The sequence below is a fragment of the Mesoplodon mirus genome, assembly GCF_964341445.2.
Source record: "Mesoplodon mirus genome assembly, chromosome: 3".
In the NCBI taxonomy this organism is placed as follows: domain Eukaryota; kingdom Metazoa; phylum Chordata; class Mammalia; order Artiodactyla; family Ziphiidae; genus Mesoplodon; species Mesoplodon mirus.
Window position 1 is genome coordinate 153,141,192 of NC_138978.1, and position 18,939 is coordinate 153,160,130.

The window sequence follows — 18,939 nt, forward strand, 5'->3', positions numbered from 1 at the left end:
CTCCCAATTCATCCCACCACCACCCCTTTCCCCCTTGGCATCCATATGTTTGTTCTCTACGCCTGTGTCTCTATTTCTGCTTTGTAAATAAGATTGTTTATACCAATTTTTTCAGATTCCACATATATGTGCTAATATACAATACTTCTTTTTCTCTTTCTGACTTACTTCACTCTGTATGACAGTCTCTAGGTCCATCCACATCTCTACAAATGACCCAATTTCATTCCTTTTTATGACTCAGTAATACTCCATTGTACATATGTACCACATCTTCTTTATCCATTCCTCTGTTGATGGACATTTAGATTGTTTCCATGTCGTGGCTATTGTAAAGAGTGCTGCAATGAACATTGGGGTGCATGTGTCTTTTTGAATTATGGTTTTTCCTGGGTATATGCCCAGTAGTGGGATTGCTGGATCACATGGTAGTTCTAGTTTTTTAAGGAACCTACATACTGTTCTCCATAGTGGCTACATACTGCTCTCCATAGTAGTTGTATCAATTTACATTACCACCAACAGTGCAAGAGGGTTCCCTTTTCTCCACACCCTCTCCAGCATTTACTGTTTGTAGAAGGTTTGATGATGGCCATTCGGACCAGTGTGAGGTGATACCTCATCGTAGTTTTGATTTGCATTTCTCTAATAATTAGCGATGTTGAATACCTTTTCATATTTTTTTTCGCCAACTGTATGTCTTCTTTGCAGAAGTGTCTATTTAGGTCTTCTGCCCATTTTTTTGATTGGGTTGCTTGTTTTTTTTGCTATTGAGCTGCATGAGCTGCTTGTATATTTTGGAGATTAATCCTTTGTCAGTTGCTTCATATTTTCTCCCATTCTGAGGGCTGTCTTTTTGTCTTGTTTATGGTTTCCTTTGCTGTGCAAAAGCTTTTAGTTTAATTAGGTCCCATTTGTTTATTTTTGTTTTTATTCTCATTACTCTAGGAGGGGGGGGTCAAAAAAGATATTGCTCAAAAAAGATCAGATTTATGTCAAAGAGTGTTCTGCTTATGTTTTCCTCTAAGAGTTTTATAGTGTCTGGCCTTACATTTAGGTCTTTAATGTATTTTGAGTTTATTTTTGTGCATGGTGTTAGGGAGTGTTCTAATTTCATTCTTTTACATGTAGCTGTCCAGTTTTCCCAGCACCACTTATTGAAGAGGCTCTCTTTGCTCCATTGTATATTCAGGCTTCCTTTGTCATAGATTAGGTGGCCATAGGTTCATGGGTTTATCTCTGAACTTTCTATCCTGTTCCATTTATCTACCTTTCTGTTTTTGTGCTATTACCATATTGCCTTGATTACTGTAGCTTTGTAGTATAGTCTGAAGTCAGGGAGCCTGCTTCCTCTGGCTCTGTTTTTATTTCTCAAGATTGCTTTGGCTATTCAGGGTCTTTTGTGTTTCCATAAAAATTGTAAAATTTATTGTTCTAGTTCTGTGAAAAATGCCATTGGTAATTTTATAGTGATTGCCTTGAATCTGTAGATTGCTTTGGATAGTGTAGTTATTTTCACAGTATTGATTCTTCCAATCCAAGAACATGGTATAGCTCTCCACCTGTTGGTGTAGTCTTTGATTTCTTTCATCAGTATCTTATAGTTTTCTGCATACAGGCCTTTGCCTCCTTATGTAGGTTTATTCCTAGGTATTTTATTCCTTTTTGTTGCAATGGGAAATGGGATTGTTTCCTTAATTTCTCCTTCTGATCTTTTGTTGTTAATGTATAGGAATGCAAGAGATTTCTGTGTATTAACAGTGTATCCTGTGACTTTATTAAATTTGTTGATTAGCTCTAGTAGTTGTCTGGTGGAATCTTTAGGATTTTCTATGTATAGTGTCATGTCATCTGCAAACAGTGACAGTTTTACTTCTTCACTACCAATTTGGATTCCTTTTATTTCTTTTTCTTCTCTGATTGCAATGGTTAGGACTTCCAAAACTATGTTGAATAATAGTGGTGATAGTGGGCACCCTTGTCTTGTTCCTGATTTTAGAGGAAATGCTTTCAGCTTTTCACCATTGAGAATGATGTTGGCTGTGGGTTTGTCATATATGGCCTTTATTATGTTGAGGTAGGTTCCCTCTATGCCCACTTTCTGGAGAGTTTTTATCATAAATGGGTGTTGAATTTTGTCGAACGCTTTTTCTGCATCTATTGAGATGATCATATGGATTTTATTCTTCAATTTGCTAATGTGGTGTATTACATTGATTGATTTGCATATATTGAAGAATCCTTGCATCTCTGGGATAAATCCCACTTGATCATGGTGTATGATCCTTTTAATGTGTTGCTGGATTTGGTTTGCTAGTATTTTGTTGAGGATTTTTCCGTCTATGTTCATCAGTGATATTGGTCTGTAATTTTCTTTTTTTGTAATATCTTTATCTGGTTTTGGTATCAGGGTGATGGTGGCCTCGCTAGAATGAGTTTGGGAGTGTTCCTCAATTATTTGGACAAGTTTGAGAAGGATAGGTGTTAGCTCTTCTCTGAATGTTTGATAGAATTTGCCTGTGAAGCCATCTGGCCCTGGACTTTTGTTTGGTGGAAGATTTTTAATCACAGTTTCAATTTCATTACTTGTGATTGGTCTAGTCATACTTTCTGTTTCTTCCTGGTTCAGTCTTGGAAGGTTATATCCTTCTAAGAATTTTCCCACTTTTTCTAGGTTGTTCATTTTGTTGACATATAGTTGCTTGTAGTAATCTCTTATGACCCTTTGTATTTCTGTGGTGTCCATTGTAACTTTTCCTTTTTCCTTTCTCCTTTTATTGATTTGAAGCCTCTCCCTTTTTTTCTTGATGAGTCTGGCTAAAGTTTTATCAATTTTGTTTATCTTCTCAAAGAACCAGCTTTTTTTTTTTTTTTTCTTTTCTGTATGTGGGCCTCTCACTGTTGTGGCCTCTCCTGTTGCGGAGCACAGGCTCCGGACACTCAGGCTTAGCAGCCATGGCTCACGGGTCCAGCCACTCCGTGACACGTGGGATCTTCCCGGACCGGGGCACGAACCCTCGTCCCCTGCATCGGCAGGCGGACTCTCAACCACTGTGCCACCAGGGAAGCCCAGAACCAGCTTTTAATTTCATTGATCTTTGCTATTGTTTTCTTCATCTCTATTTCATTTGTTTCTTCTCTTCTTTATGATTTTTATTCTTCTGCTAACTTTGGGTTTTGTTTCTTCTTCTTTCTCTAGTTTCTTTAGGTGTAAGGATAGGTTGTTATTTGAGATTTTTCTTGTTTCTTGAGGTAGGATTGTATTGCTATAAACTTCCCTCTTAGAACTGCTTTTGCTGCATCCCCTAGGTTTTGGATTGTCATGTTATTTGTCATTTGTGTCTAGGTATTTTTTGATCTCCTCTTTGATTTCTTCAGTGATCCATTGATTATTTAATAACATGTTTATCCTCCATGTGTTTGTGTTATGAATAGCTTTTATTATGTTGAGATATGTTCCCTCTATACCCACTTTGGTAAGGGTTTTTATCATGAATGGATGTTGAATTTTGTCAAATCCTTTTTCTGCGTCTATTGAGATGATCATGTGGTTTTTGTCTTTTCTTTTGTTGAAGTGGTATATCACATTGATTGATTTGTGTATGTTGAACCATCCTTGTGAACTTGGGATGAATCCCACTTGGTCATGGTATATGATCGTTTTTATGTGTTGTTGGATTCAGTTTGCTGATATTTTATTGAGAATTTTTGCATCTATATTCATCAAAGATATCGGCCTGTAATTTTTTTGGTAGTATCTTTGTCTAGTTTTGGTGTCAGTGTGATAGCTGAGTTTGAGTTTGGAAGAGTTTGAGAAAGATTGGTATAAGTTCTTCTTTGTGTGTTTGGTAGAATTTGGATGGCTGTGAAGCCATCTGGTCCTGGACTTTTGTTTGTAAGGAGTTTTTAAATTACATGTTCTATTTCATTTCTAGCGGTTGGTCTGTTCAAATTATCTATTTCTTCCTGATTCAGTCTGGTGGGCTGTATGTTTCTAGAAAGTTGTCCATTTCTTCTAGGCTGTCGAATTTGTTGGCATATAATTATTCATAATATTGTCTTATGGTGTTTTGTATTTCTGCAGTATCAGTTGATATTTCTCCATTTTCATTTCTCATTTTGTTTATTTGTGTTCTCTGTCTTTTCTTTTTGGTGAGCCTAGCCAGAGGTTTGTCAATTTTTTCTACTCTTTCAAAGAACCAGCTCTTGGTTTTATTTTTTCTATTTTTTCTTGAATCTCTATTTTATATATTTCCTCTCTTATCTTTATTATTTCCTTCATTCTGCTGACTTTAAGTTTTGTTTATTTTTCTTTCTCTAATTCTTTTAGGTGGTAGGTTAGGTTGTTTATTTGAGATTTTTCTTGTTTTTTGAGGAAGGCCTGTATCTCTATGAACTTCCCTTTAATACCTGCTTTTGCTGCATCCCATAGACTTTTTATGGCTGTGCTTTCATTGTCATCTGTCTCAAGGTATTTTTTAATTTCCTTTTTGCTTTCCTCATTGACCCATTGGTTTTTTAGTAGCATGTTATTTAGTCTCCAAGTAATCATTTTTGTTCTCATTTCTTTTTCTATGATTGATTTCTAGTTTCATGCCATTGTGGTCAGAAGAGATGCTTGAAATAATTTCTATATTCTTAAATTTGTTGAGGTTTGTTTTATGCTCTAGTATGTGGTCAATCCTAGATAATGCTCCATGTGCACTTGAAAAGAATGTGTATTCTGCTTTTTTTTTGATGTAATGTCCTGAAAATATCAATTAAGTCTAACTCTTCTATTGTATCATATAGGATCTCTGTTGCCTTACTGATTTTCTGTCTCAAAGATCTGTCCATTGAAGTGAGTGGGGTGTTATATCTCCTACTATTATTGTATTCCTGTCATTTTCTTCTTTTATGTCTGTTAGTATTTTTTTAACGTAATTGGGTACTCCTATATTAGGTACGTATATGTTGATGCGTGTAAAATCCTCTTATTGTAATGATCCTTTTATCAATATATAGTGTCCTTTTTTATCTTTCTTTATGGCCTTTGTTTTAAAGTCTATTTTGTCTAAAATGTGTATTGTGAACCCTGCTTTCTTGTCATTTCTATTTCCATGAAATATCTTTTTATATCCCCTCACTTTTGATCTATGTGTCTCCTTTTCCCTAAAGTGGGTCTCTTATAGGCAGCATATTGTAGGCTCTTGTTTTTCTTTCCACTCTGCCAGTGCATGTCTTTTGATTAGAGTACTTAATCTGTTGATATGTAAGGTAATTATTGATAAACATGTATTTATTGCCATTTTATTTAATTTATTTATTTATTTATTTAACATCTTTATTGGAGTATAATTGTTTTACAATGTTGTGTTAGTTTCTACTTTATAACAAAGTGAATCAGTTATACATATATATATATATATGTTCCCATATCTCTTCCCTCTTGCGTTTCCCTCCCTCTCACCCTCCCTATCCCACCCCTTTAGGTGGTCACAAAGCACTATGCAGCTGCTTCCCACTAGCTGTCTATTTTATGTTTGGTAGTGTATATATGTCCATGCCACTCTCTCACTTTGTCACAGCTTACCATTCCCCCTCCCTATATCCTCAGGTCCATTCTCTAGTAGGTCTGTGTCTTTATTCCCGTCTTGCCCCTAGGTTCTTCATGACCTTTTTTTTTTCCCTTAGATTCCATATATATGTGTGTTAGCATACAGTATTTGTTTTTCTCTTTCTGACTTACTTCACTCTCTATGACAGACTCTAGGTCCATCCATGTCACTACAAATAACTCAATTGCGTTTCATTTTATGGCTGAGTAATATCCTTGTATATATGTGCCACATCTTCCTTATCCATTCGTCCGATGACAGACACAGGTTGCTTCCACCTCCTTGCTATTGTAAATAGAGCTGCAATGAACATTGTGGTACATGACTCTTTTTGAATTATGGTTTTCCAAGGGTATATGCCCAGTAGTGGAATTGCTGGGTCATATGGTAGTTCTACTTTTAGTTTTTTAAGGAACCTCCATACTGTTTTCCATAGTGGCTGTATCAATTTACATTCCCACCAGCAGTGCAACAGTGTTCCCTTTTCTCCACACCTTCTCCAGCATTTATTGTTTCTAGATTTTTTGATGATGGCCATTCTGACCGGTGTGAGATGATATCTCAATGTAGTTTTGATTTGCATTGCTCTAATGATTAATGATGTTGAGCATTCTTTCATGTGTTTGTTGGCAATCTGTATATCTTCTTTGGAGAAATGTCTATTTAGGTCTTCTGCCCATTTTGGATTGGGTTGTTTGTTTTTTGTTATTGAGCTGCATGAGCTGCTTGTAAATTTTGGAGATTAATCCTTTATCAGTTGCTTCATTTGCAAATATTTTCTCCCATTCTGAGGGTTGTCTTTTGGTCTTGTTTATGGTTTCCTTTGCTGTGCAAAAGCCTTGAGGTTTCATTAGGTCCCATTTGTTTATTTTTGTTTTTATTTCCATTTCTCTAGGAGGTGGGTCAAAAAGGATCTTGCTGTGATTTATGTCATAGAGTATTCTGCCTATGTTTTCCTCTAAGAGTTTGATAGTTTCTGGCCTTACATTTAGGTCTTTAATCCATTTTGAGCTTATTTTTGTGTATGGTGTTAGGGATTGTTCTAATCTCACACTTTTACATGTACCTGTCCAGTTTTCCCAGCACCACTTATTGAAGAGGCTGTCTTTTCTCCATTGTATATTCTTGCCTCCTTTATCAAAGATAAGGTGACCATATGTGTGTGGGTTTATCTCTGGGCTTTCTATCCTGTTCCATTGATCTATATTTCTGTTTTTGTGCCTGTACCATACTGTCTTGATTACTGTAGCTTTGTAGCATAGTCTGAAGTCAGGGAGCCTGATTTCTCTAGCTCTGTTTTTCGTTCTCAAGATTGCTTTGGCTATTTGGGGTCTTTTGTCTTTCCATACAGATTGTGAAATTTTTTGTTCAGGTTCTCTAAAAAATGCCAGTGGTAGTTTGATAGGGATTGCATTGAATCTGTAGATTGCTTTGGGTAGTAGAGTATTTTCACAATGTTGATTCTTCCAATCCAAGAACATGGTATATCTCTTCATCTATTTGTATCATCTTTGATTTCTTTCATCAGTGTCTTATAATTTTCTGCATACAGGTCTTTTCTCTCCTTAGGTAGGTTTATTCCTAGATATTTTATTCTTTTTGTTGCAATGGTAAATGGGAGTGTTTCCTTGATTTCATTTTCAGATTTTTCATCATTAGTGTATAGGAATGCCAGAGATTTCTGTGCATTAATTTTGTATCCTGCTATTTACCAAATTCACTGATTAGCTCTAGTAGTTTTCTTGTTTCATCTTTGGGATTTTCTATGTATAGTATCATGTCATCTGCAAACAGTGATAGCTTTACTTCTTTTCCAATTTGGGTTCCTTTTATTTCTTTTTCTTCTCTGATTGTTGTGGCTAAAACTTACAAAACTATGTTGAATAAGAGTAGTGAGAGTGGGCAGCCTTGTCTTGTTCATGATCTTAGTGGAAATGGTTTCAGTTTTTCACCATTGAGGACGATGTTGGCTGTGGGTTTATCATATATGGCCTTTATTATGTTGAGGAAAGTTCCCTCTATGCCTACTTTCTGCAGGGTTTTTATCATAAATGGGTGTTGAATTTTGTCAAAAGCTTTCTCTGCATCTATTGAGATAATCATATGGTTTTTCTCCTTCAATTTGTTAATATGGTGTATCATGTTGATTGATCTGCATATACTGAAGAATCCTTGCATTCCTGGAATACACCCCACTTGATCATGGTGTATGATCCTTTTAATGTGCTGTTGGATTCTGTTTGCTAGTATTTTGTTGAGGATTTTTGCATCTATGTTCATCAGTGATATTGGCCTGTAGTTTTCTTTCTTTGTGACATCTTTGTCTGGTTTTGGTATCAGGGTGATGGTGGCCTCGTAGAATGAGTTTGGGAGTGTTCCTCCCTCTGCTATATTTTGGAAGGCTTTGAGAAGGATAGGTGTTAGATCTTCTCTAAATGTTTGATAGAATTCGCCTGTGAAGCCATCTGGTCCTGGGCTTTTGTTTGTTGGAAGAATTTTAATCACAGTTTCAATTTCAGTGCTTGTGATTGGTCTGTTCATATTTTCTATTTCTTCCTGATTCAGTCTTGGCAGGTTGTGCATTTCTAAGAATTCGCCCAGTTCTTCCAGGTTGTCCATTTTATTGGCATAGAGTTGCTTGTAGTAATCTCTCATGATCTTTTGTATTTCTGCAGTGTCAGTTGTTACTTCTCCTTTTTGATTTCTAATTCTATTGATTTGAGTCTTCTCCCTTTTTTTCTTGATGAGTCTGGCTAATGGTTTATCAATTTTGTTTATCTTCTCAAAGAACCAGCTTTTAGTTTTATTGATCTTTGCTATCGTTTCCTTCATTTCTTTTTCATTTATTTCTGATCTGATCTTTATGATTTCTTTCATTCTGCTAACTTTGGGGTTTTCTTTTTCTTCTTTCTCTAATTGCTTTAGGTGCAAGGTTAGGTTGTTTATTCGAGATGCTTCTTGTTTCTTAAGGTAGGATTGTATTGCTATAAACTTCCCTGTTAGAATTGCTTTTGCTGCATCCCATAGGTTTTGTGTCATCGTGTCTCCATTGCCATTTGTTTCTAGGTATTTTTTTTATTTCCTCTTTGATTTCTTCAGTGACCACTTCGTTATTAAGTAGTGTATTGTTTAGACTCCATGTTTTTGTACTTTTTACAGATCTTTTCCTGTAATTGATATCTAGTCTCATAGCATTGTGGTCGGGAAAGATACTTGATACAATTTCAATTTTCTTAAATTTACCAAGGCTTGATTTGTGACCCAAGATATGATCTATCCTGGAGAATGTTCCATGAGCACTTGAGAAAAATCTGTATTCTGTTGTTTTTGGATGGTATGTCCTATAAATATCAATTAAGTCCATCTTGCTTAATGTATCATTTAAAGCTTGTGTTTCCTTGTTTATTTTCATTTTGGATGATTTGTCCATTGGTGAAAGTGGGGTGTTACAGTCCCCTACTATGAATGTGTTACTGTCGATTTCTGCTTTTATGGCTGTTAGTATTTGCCTTATGTATTGAGGTGCTCTTATGTTGGGTGCATAAATATTTATAATTGTTACATCTTCTCCTTGGATTGATCCCTTGATCATTATGTAGTGTCCTTCTTTTTCTCTTGTAATAGTCTTTATTTTGAAGTCTATTTTGTCTGATATGAGAATTGCTACTCCAGCTTTCTTTTTTTAAATTTTTTTTCAGCTTCTTTTGATTTCCATTTGCACAGAATATCTTTTTCCATCCCCTCACTTTCAGTCTGTATGTGTCCCTAGGTCTCAAGTGGGTCTCTTGTAGACAGCATATATTTGGGTCTTGTTTTTGTATCCATTCAGCCAGTCTGTGTCTTTTGGTGGGAGCATTTAATCCATTTACATTTAAGGTAATTATCGATATGTATGTTCCTATTCCCATTTTCTTAATTGTTTTAGGTTTGTTATTGTAGGTCTTTTCCTTCTCTTATGTTTCTTGCCTAAAGAATTTCCTTTAGCATTTGTTGTATAGCTGGTTTGGTGGTGCTGAACTCTCTCAGCTTTTGCTTCTCTGTAAAGGTTTTAATTTCTCCATCAAACCTGAATGAGATCCTTGCTGGGTAGAGTAATCTTGGTTGTAGGTTTTTCTCCTTCATCACTTTAAATATGCCCTGCCACTCCCTTCTGGCTTTCAGAGTTTCTGCTGACAGATTAGCTGTTCACCTTATGGGGATTCCCTTGTGTGTTATTAGTTGTTTTTCCCTTGTTGCTTTTAATATCTTTTCTTTTTATTTAATTTTTGACAGTTTAATATGTGTCTTGGCGTGCTTCTCCTTGGATTTATCCTGTATGGGGCTCTCTGTGCTTCCTGGAGTTGACTAACAATTTCCTTTCCCATATTAAGGAAGTTTTCAACTATAATCTATTCAAATATTTTCTCAGTCCCTTTCTTTTTCTCTTCTTCTTCTGGGACCCCTATAATTCAAATGTTGGTGCATTTAATGTTGTCCCAGAGGTCTCTGAGACTGTCCTCAGTTCTTTTCATTCTTTTTTCTTTATTCTGCTCTGCAGTAGTTATTTCCACTATTTTATCTTCCAGGTCACTTATCCATTCTTCTGCCTCAGTTATTCTGCTATTGATCCCTTCTAGAGTATTTTTAATTTCATTTATTGTGTTCTTCATCATTGTTTGTTTCCTCTTTAGTTCTTCTATGAACTTGTTAAATGTTTCTTGCATTTTCTCTATTCTATTTCCAAGATTTTGGATCATCTTTATTATGATTATGCTGAATTCTTTTTCAGGTAGACTGCCTATTTCCTCTCATTTGTTAGGTCTGGTGGGTTTTTATCTTGCTCCTTCATCTGCTGTGTGTTTCTCTGTCTTCTCATTTTGCTTTTCTTACTGTGTTTGGGGTCTCCTTTTTGCAGGCTGCAGCTTCGTGGTTCCTGTTGTTTTTGGTGTCTGTCCCCAGTGGCTAAAGTTGGTTCAGTGGGTTGTGTAGGCTTCCTGGTGGGGGGGACTAGTGCCTGTGTTCTGGTGGATGAGGCTGGATCTTGTCCTTCTGGTGGGCAGGTCCACGTCTGGTGGCGTTTTGTGGTGTCTTGTGGTGTCCGTGGCCTTATTATGATTTTAGGCAGCCTCTCTGCTAATGGATGGGGTTGTGCTCCTGTCTTGCTAGTTGTTTGGCATAGGGTGTCCAGCACTGTAGCTTGCTGTTTGTTGAGTGAAGCTGGGTGTAGGTGTTAAGATGGAGATCTCTGGGAGGTTTTCGCTGTTTGATATTACGTGGAGCTGGGAGATCTCTTGTGGACCAGTGTCCTGAAGTTGGTTCTCCCACTTCAGAGGCACAGCACTGACTCCTGGCTGCAGCACCAAGAGCCTTTCATCCACACAGCTCAGAATAAAAGGGAGAAAATGTAGAAAGAAAGAAAGAAAGAAAGAGGATAAAATAAGATAAAATAAAGTTATTAAAATAAAAAATAATTATTAAGAAAAAAATTTTAAGGAAAAAAACCACAAAAAACAAACAAAAAACAGACGGACAGAACCCTAGGACAAATGGTGAAAGCAAAGCTATACAGACAAAATCTCACACAGGAGCATACACACTCACAAAAAGAGGAAAAGGGCAAAAAATAATATATCTTGCTCTCAAAGTCCACCTCCTCAATTTGGGATGATTCGTTTTCTATTCAGGTATTCCACCAATGCAGGTACATCAAGTTGATTGTGGAGATTTAATCCACTGCTTCTGAGGCTGCTGGGAGAGATTTCCCTTTCTCTTCTTTGTTCGCACAGCTCCCGGGGTTCAGCTTTGGATTTGGCCCCGACTCTGCGTGTAGGTCATGGAGGGCGTCTGTTCTTCACTCAGACAGGATGAGGTTAAAGGAGCAGCTGATTCAGGGGCTCTGGCTCACTCAGGCCGGGGGGAGGGAGGGTACAGATGTGGGGCGAGCCTACGGCAGCAGAGGCCAGCATGACGTTGCACCAGTCTGAGGCGCGCCGTGCGTTCTCCCGGGGAGGTTGTCCCTGTATCACTGGACTCTGGCAGTGGCGGGCTGCACAGGCTCCTGGGAGGGGAGGTGTGGATAGTGACCTGTGTTCACACACAGGCTTCTTGCTGGCGGCAGCAGTGGCCTTAGCATCTCATGCCCATTTCTGGGGTCTGCGCTGATAGCTGTGGCTTGCGCCCGTCTTTGGAGTTCCTTTAAGCAGTGCTCTTAATCCCCTCTCCTTGCACACCAGGAAACAAAGAGGGAAGAAAAAGTCTCCAGCCTCTTCGGCAGGTCCAGACTTTTTCCCGCACTCCATCCCGGCTAGCCGTGGTGCACTAACCCCTTCAGGCTGTGTTCACGCCACCAGTCCTCTCCCTGCGATCCGACCGAAGCCCGAGCCTCAGCTCCCAGCCCCACCTGCCCTGGCGGGTGAGCAGACAAGTCTCTCGGGCTGGTGAGTGCCGGTCAGCACCGATCCTGTGTGAGGGAATCTCTCCGCTTAGCCCTCCGCACCCCTGTTGCTGTGCTCTCCTTCACAGCTCCGAAGCTTCCCCCCTCCACCACCTGCAGTGTCCACCCGCGAAGGGGCTCCTAGTGTGTGGAAACCTTTCCTCCTTCACAGTTCCCACCCACTGGTGCAGGTCCCGTCCCTATTCTTTTGTCTCTGTTTATTCTTTTTTCTTTTGCCCTACCCAGGTATGTGGGCAGTTTCTTGCCTTTTGGGAGGTCTGAGGTCTTCTGCCAGTGTTCAGTGGGTGTTCTATAGGAGTTGTTCCACGTGTAGATGTATTTCTAATGTATCTGTGGGGAGGAAGGTGATCTCCGCGTCTTACTCTTTCACCATCTTCCCCCTCTCTTGTGGTACACGGGCCTCTCACTGTTGTGGCCTCTCCCATTGTGGAGCACAGGCTCTGGACGCGCAGGCTCAGCGGCCATGGCTCACGGGCCCAGCTTCTCTGCGGCATGTGGGACCTTCCCAGAACGGGGCACGAACCCGTATTCCCTGCATCGGCAGGCAGACTCTCAACCACTGCGCTACCAGGGAAGCCCTTCCCCCTCTCTTTATTGCCATTTTAAACCTTGTTTTCCTGTTGATTCTATGTTTCTCCTTTGTTCTTTTTCTTTTTGTGGTTTGATGATTTCCTTTTATTTTATGTTTGTGTTCTCTTTTTCTTTTTTGTGAATCTATTTTATGTTTTTGATTTGTGATTACCCTTTTTTTCAAGTATGTTAACCCCTTCCTATATCTGCTTCCTTTAGACTGATAGTTATGTAGGCTCAAACACATTCTAAAAAAAAAATAAGAAGAATCTACATTTTTTACTCTCCTCCCCCACACTTTATGATTTTGATGTCCTTTTTTACATCTTCATGTTTATCATTTTGCTGTTGCTTGTGTTTATCATTGTTTTCACAGATGGATTTTTTCCCCCTTTTTGATCTCTATACTGGCTTAAGTGATTTACTTTCCAATTGTGATTTCCTATTTCTTCTTGCTTCTTTTCTATTTAGAGAAGACCTTTCACTATTTCTTGTAGGATAGGTTTAGTATTGCTGTATTCTTTTAGTTTTTGCTTGTCTGAGAAATTCTTTATCTCTCCTTGTATTCTAAATCATAATCTTGCTGGGTAGAGTACTCTAGGTTGCAGATTATTCCCTTTCAAAACTTGTTAAATTTTGTCATTTTGAGTATAATGTGTCTTGGTGTAGGTCTCTTGGGGTTCATCTTGTTTGGGACCCTCTGTGCTTCTTGTATCTGGATATCTGTTTGCTTCTTTAGGTTTGGGAAATTTTCAGCCATAATTTCTTCAAGTACATTTTCAATCCCCTTTTCTCTTTCTTCTCCTTCTGGAAATCCCTATTATGTGTAGATTGGCTTGTTATATTATCCCATAGGTCTCATATATTGCTTTCATATTTCTTCATGTCTTTCTGTCTGCTGTTCTGATTGGGTGACTTCCATTATTCTATCTTCCAAAGCACTTCTTCATTCTTCTGCATTATTCATTCTGCTATTCATTGCCTTTAGTTCAGCTTTTGTCTCAGCAAATGAATTTTCTAATTTTTCTTGCCTCCTCCTTATATTTTCTTGTTCCTTTTTACAGTACTCTGCATTTCTGTTGATAGCCTTTCTAAATTCTGTCAGTGTTTTCATTACCTCTTTTTGACTCAGTGTCTATTAGGCTGAAGAGGTCTGTTTCATTGTTTGTTCCTTCAGGGATATTCTCTTGGTATTTTAAGTGGGAGTGGTTTCTCTGCTTCTTCATTTTACTTCTGTTTCCCTTACTCTGTGAGTTTAGGAGAAACAGTTATCTACTGTAGTCTTGGAAGGCTAGATATATGTGGGAGCATCCCTGTGTAACTTGTGTGGGTTTAATATTTTTGGCATGAGAGCTGCTTTTAGTTTGGATGCCTTCCATCTATTTCCTCAGCATGTCCTGACTGTTATCCCCTTGATAGGGGGTGTGCAGATGCGGTGGTTCATGCATACTCCCAGGGGCTGCAACAGCAGGGGGAGCAATTGACTCTTGCTCATGGGTCTCTCGGCAGTGGCAGCAGTCTGAGCACACTCCCTGGGCCCATGACAGGGTGGGGACAGTGATTGGCACTCACTCCCAATTCTCTCGGAAGTGGCAGGGACCCACACCCACCTCCGAAGCCCATGATGGCAGTGGGGGCTCACGCCCACCCCCAGAGCTTGTATAGGCTGTCCTGTTACCTGAGAGCCTGAATGGGGAAAGAATTTCCTATGTGGTCCCACCCCTCTCCTTGCACGCCCCCCCCAACAATGGTGCCTTGCCACTCTGGCTGGCTCAGGCTTCTTCTGCATATACCCTCAGCGGCAGCCACCCCCTGCTCCAGCCCCTTCAGGCTGTCTCCACGCAGCCAATCCCAGTTCTTTCCCCAAGTTGACCTCTGAAGCCCAAGCTTTAGCACCCAGCCCTCAACCACACTGGGGACAAGCGTCTCAGGCTGGGGAGTGCACAGTGGTGGTATCGACCATCTGTGAAGGTCTCTCTCTGTTTTGCCTTCCACAAACCGGTTGTCATACTCTCCTCCAAGGCTCCAAAGTCCCCCCTCTATCCTGGCTGGTCTCCCTGCCAGTGAGGGGACTCTCCAGGATGTGGGAACATTTCTTCTTCCATGGCTCCCTCCCAGGGGCACAGGCCCTATTCCGATTCCTTTCTCTCTCTCTCTTTTTCTTTATTCTTTTGTCATACCTGGTTACATGGAGATTTTCTTGCCCTTTCAGAAGTCTGAGGTCTTCTGCCTGTGTTCAGTAGATATTCTATGAGAACTGTTCCACACAGAGATGTATTTTTGATGTATTTGTGGGAGGAGGTGAGCTCCACGACCTACTCCTCCACCATATTGATCCCCCTTCTGTTTTATTTTCTAATATAAGCATTTAAGATGATAATTTTTCTCTAAAGTACCACTTTAATTGTATTTCACAAGTTTGACATGTAGTGTTTTGTCTCTAAGCCTTTCTAAATATTTTAAATTTCAATTATAATTACTCTTTAATCCATGAGTTATTTAATGTTTTTAGATCTCTTTCTTTCATGGATGTTATTTTCACTAAGTTTAATAATTCTAGGAATAGACTTATTTTTTCTTTAGCACATTAAGAATATTGTTGTACTGTTCTCTAGCTTTCACTATTGATGAAAAAAGGAGTCAGTGTAATTGTCATTTACTTGAAGGTTATATATCTTTTCCCTCTGACTGCTTTTATATCTTTTCTTTTCTCTTAATTTTTAATTTTTAAAATAAAAATTTATTTTATCATCTATTTATGACAAGGTACACGAAAGGCAAAGTGTTTCACATCATAGATTGCACTTCCAACTCCTTGGAATATTCATTTCTTTGGCTGAAAGAGAGACTAGACAGGAAAGGCAGGCAATGCTTAGGCAACTAAAATAAGGTTGGGGCCAAGGGGAACAATACTAACATCATCCTCACAGGGAATGGGCACAAGGGGGCTGTTAGTAGCAAGCTGATTTTCTAGAACTGTTAGCTGGAAGCATAGGAGCACTACTTCTGGACATTCACACTGTCTCAGGCTTCAGTCACCCCCACCACACAGGTACAGAGCACTTTCTGGTAATCACTCTTGGTGTCTTGCTGGATGTAATAGTACAGCAATTTGGAGACCATGATTCTAATCAACACCTTATAATGAGTCCCCTTGCCTTTCATGGAGTCATATACAGCAAAATGCAGGGGCTTATTATGAATACACTAGGCCAGGTTCAGGAAAGCATTTTTCTGGTCTCCTTTGACCTCTTTCTTGACACTCTTTAACATGTTATAAGGTCCATAATTCTTGTACCTTTCAAATACTTTCTGGAGGTGACACACACTCCACTTGATCATGATGCTGATCCATTTGAGAACCTCAGTTCCTCCCCTCTTCTCTTTAGTACAATAGAGATCCAAGGAATCTTGGTCAATCAAAACAAAATCAATGACAGAGCCATCTCTCCTCTTCTACCCTTTGCAGGGGCAACCGTCTGCTTGCAGAAGTCACCAGATATGTCAGAAACAATGTCCTTCTCCAGATCAGTCTTATACACTTCCTTGTAGACTGTTAATTTCCTGTAGCTTCTGGTTGGTCCTTGAGCAAATGGTCTCAATGAGGCAGTCCTTATCAAACCCCAGCCCCTACATGAAGGCTTTCAGTTCAGAAGCATAATACTGAGCATGTGTTTTCAATGGGCCTCAAATCACCATCTTCAGGTGACTGGACAAGGCTGACTTCAGTGTTGATGCAAGTTCCTTTTTGGTCTTTCTCTGGTAGGCAATATCCTGTCTCTGTTCATTGCTGCATTTGGTCAAGATGTTGATGATGGTAACTTCATCTATACCTTTGGTCCTGATGGCTGTTTCAATGTTCAAAGCATTCTACTCAGCATCAGAGTTGTAGGCTTTGACTGACCTGTATGTACTTGAGGGTGTAGTGTAATCACCCTTCAGGCTGGGCTTGTACAGAATTTCATAAGCAGTAGACATTTTGACAGAAGCTGGGCCAAGTACAAAGACAAGTACCAAGAGCTATGAGCGTTCCCATATGTGGACCTTTTTTTTCTTTTAATTTTAGACATTCTGAAAGTTTCACTATGATGTGTTATAGGTGTGGATTACTTTTTATTTAAACTGCTTGTGATTACCTGGGCTTCCCAATTTTGTCAGTTATCTATTCTTCAGTTCTGAGAAATTTTTAGCCATCAACCCTTCAAATACTGCCCCTTTTTTGTCTCATGTCTTTTAGAATTCCAATACAATCTTTCTTGCCTACTTTTTATCTCTTTGTCTCTCTGAACTGCATTCTGCACAAGTTCTTTAGATCTGTCTTCCAATACAGTAATTCTCACTTCAGCTTTGTCTAAGCTACTGTTAAACCTGTCCACTTCATTTTTTAAACTTTTTTTTACATTGAGAATATGTAACACAATTCAGAAAAGTGCAAAAATATAAATGTATAGCTTAACAATTAATTATGAAACAAATACCAAATAATCACCCTATAAATGGAACATTATCAATAGTCCAGAAGTCCCTTGTGTCTCTGTTTCTGATCCCCAACCACCAGTTCTTCCGCCAGAGATAATCATCACTGTGACTTTAATCATTTCTTTGCTTTTCTTTATAGTTTACCAGCTATATCAATTTTTGTTTGTTTTAATGTAACACTCTGTATTATGTGTCTTGCACCTTTTATTCAACATAATATTTAAAAATTAATCCATGTTTGTACCTGTGGTTCACTAACTTTCCCTGCTGGGAGGTAGTATAGCTCATGAGAATATTATAATTTTTTATTCTATTTTTGAAGAATATTTGGATTAGTTCTTTCCCCTTTTTGTGGAGACTATTTTCAACAATGCTGCTATGAACATCACTGTATATGTATATTGAAACACATGTGCATAAATTTCTTAAGCCTATGTACTAGGAGTGGAATTTTTGGGTCACAGGTTATGTATACCTTTAATTTTACTAGATAATTCCAAGCTATTTTTCAAAATGTTTGTTCCACTGAAATTTTTATTTCAATTGTTTTACTTAATTCATTTTTAGAAATTTTATTTCATTCTTCAAGTCTGCTTGATAATATATTCCCTTGCTCTTTATGCATATTTTAAATTTCTTCTTTTATTTTCCTTAAGTTTATACTTATTATATATGTTTTTTTCAGATGATTCCAAAATAGAAGCTTTGTAGGCATGATTCTGCTATCTCAGCATTAGCACTATTGACATCTTGAGCCAGGTAAGTCTTTATTGTAAGAGGCTGTCCTGCATATTAGAGGATGTTTGACAGCATCCCTGACCTCTACACACTAGATGCCAAGAGCACACACATTCCCCTCCCAATTGCGACAACCAAAAATATCTCCTGGAGGGCAAAATTGCCCCAGCTTGTGAACAACTATATGCCCTCTACTTTTTCCCTTATGGGACCTCACTCATGGTGTCTTGTTTCCTTGTGTTTTGTGAGTTTTTAAGGTAAGCTCATGTTTCTTAAACCTGTATCAGTGGGAATTCTCTGATGCCTAGATTGAAATGTTTTACTTTGGGACTGTTTTCCATTTGCTACTGCCAGGCACCTGAGGATGCTGCCAGCTCAGGATCACATAAAAAATAAATATTTGGATGTAGGTTTTTTGAACCATCAAGATAGTGTGAATTTTGGGCAGCAAATCTGCACAAGGGCTAGCTGGTAGTTACTAATTCTCAAGAGAGGTGTTTTTCTCCCTTCTATTCAGTGCCAGGTTTAAGGCAGGTGGGTAGAGCACAGACTTATTTTTAATTCACCCTTATGATGAATTGTAGCCTTTGGGTTCCAAGTTTATGGGATTATACTGGGAGTGTGGACTCCTGTTAGACTTTTTACATTTGACAAGTCCTCCATGCCTTGCAAGATTTGTGAAAATTGAAACTCATTATAAATGCTGAAATTAGTACAGGCTTATATTTCTGGTTTTTATGTGATGTTAAGGCTTCTGAATTTACCTGTAATTTTTTCCCAGTCTATTGATGCATTTAAAAATAGTTTTTAATTATTTTGTCCAGCATTTTTAGGTTTCCTTAGTGAAAGGATCAATCACTAAAGTACTAGGCTGGATTTCACCAAGATGGTGGAGGAGTAGGAGAATGTGGAGTTCATCTCTCTCCACAAATGCATCAAGAATACATCTGCAGATGGAACAATTCTCACAGAACACTGACTGAACACTAGCAGAAGACCTTAGACACTGGAAAGGACAAGAAAGATCCCTGCATAACTGGGTAGGACAAAAGAAAGAAGGGAAAAAGAAGAGGAGAGGAAATGGGATGGGATCTGTACCCCTGGGGGGGAACTGAAGCAGAG

General features: G+C 38.7%; 1 pseudogene across 1 annotated transcript; it reads right to left on the reverse strand.

Annotated features, from left to right (window-relative positions):
* Positions 1 to 15,631: 15,631 nt before the first annotated feature.
* On the reverse strand, positions 15,632 to 16,578 carry LOC309801135 (annexin A2-like; annotated as a pseudogene). Its single transcript has one exon. The product of its transcript is annotated as an annexin A2-like (transcript).
* Between the last annotated feature and the right edge of the window lie 2,361 nt (positions 16,579 to 18,939).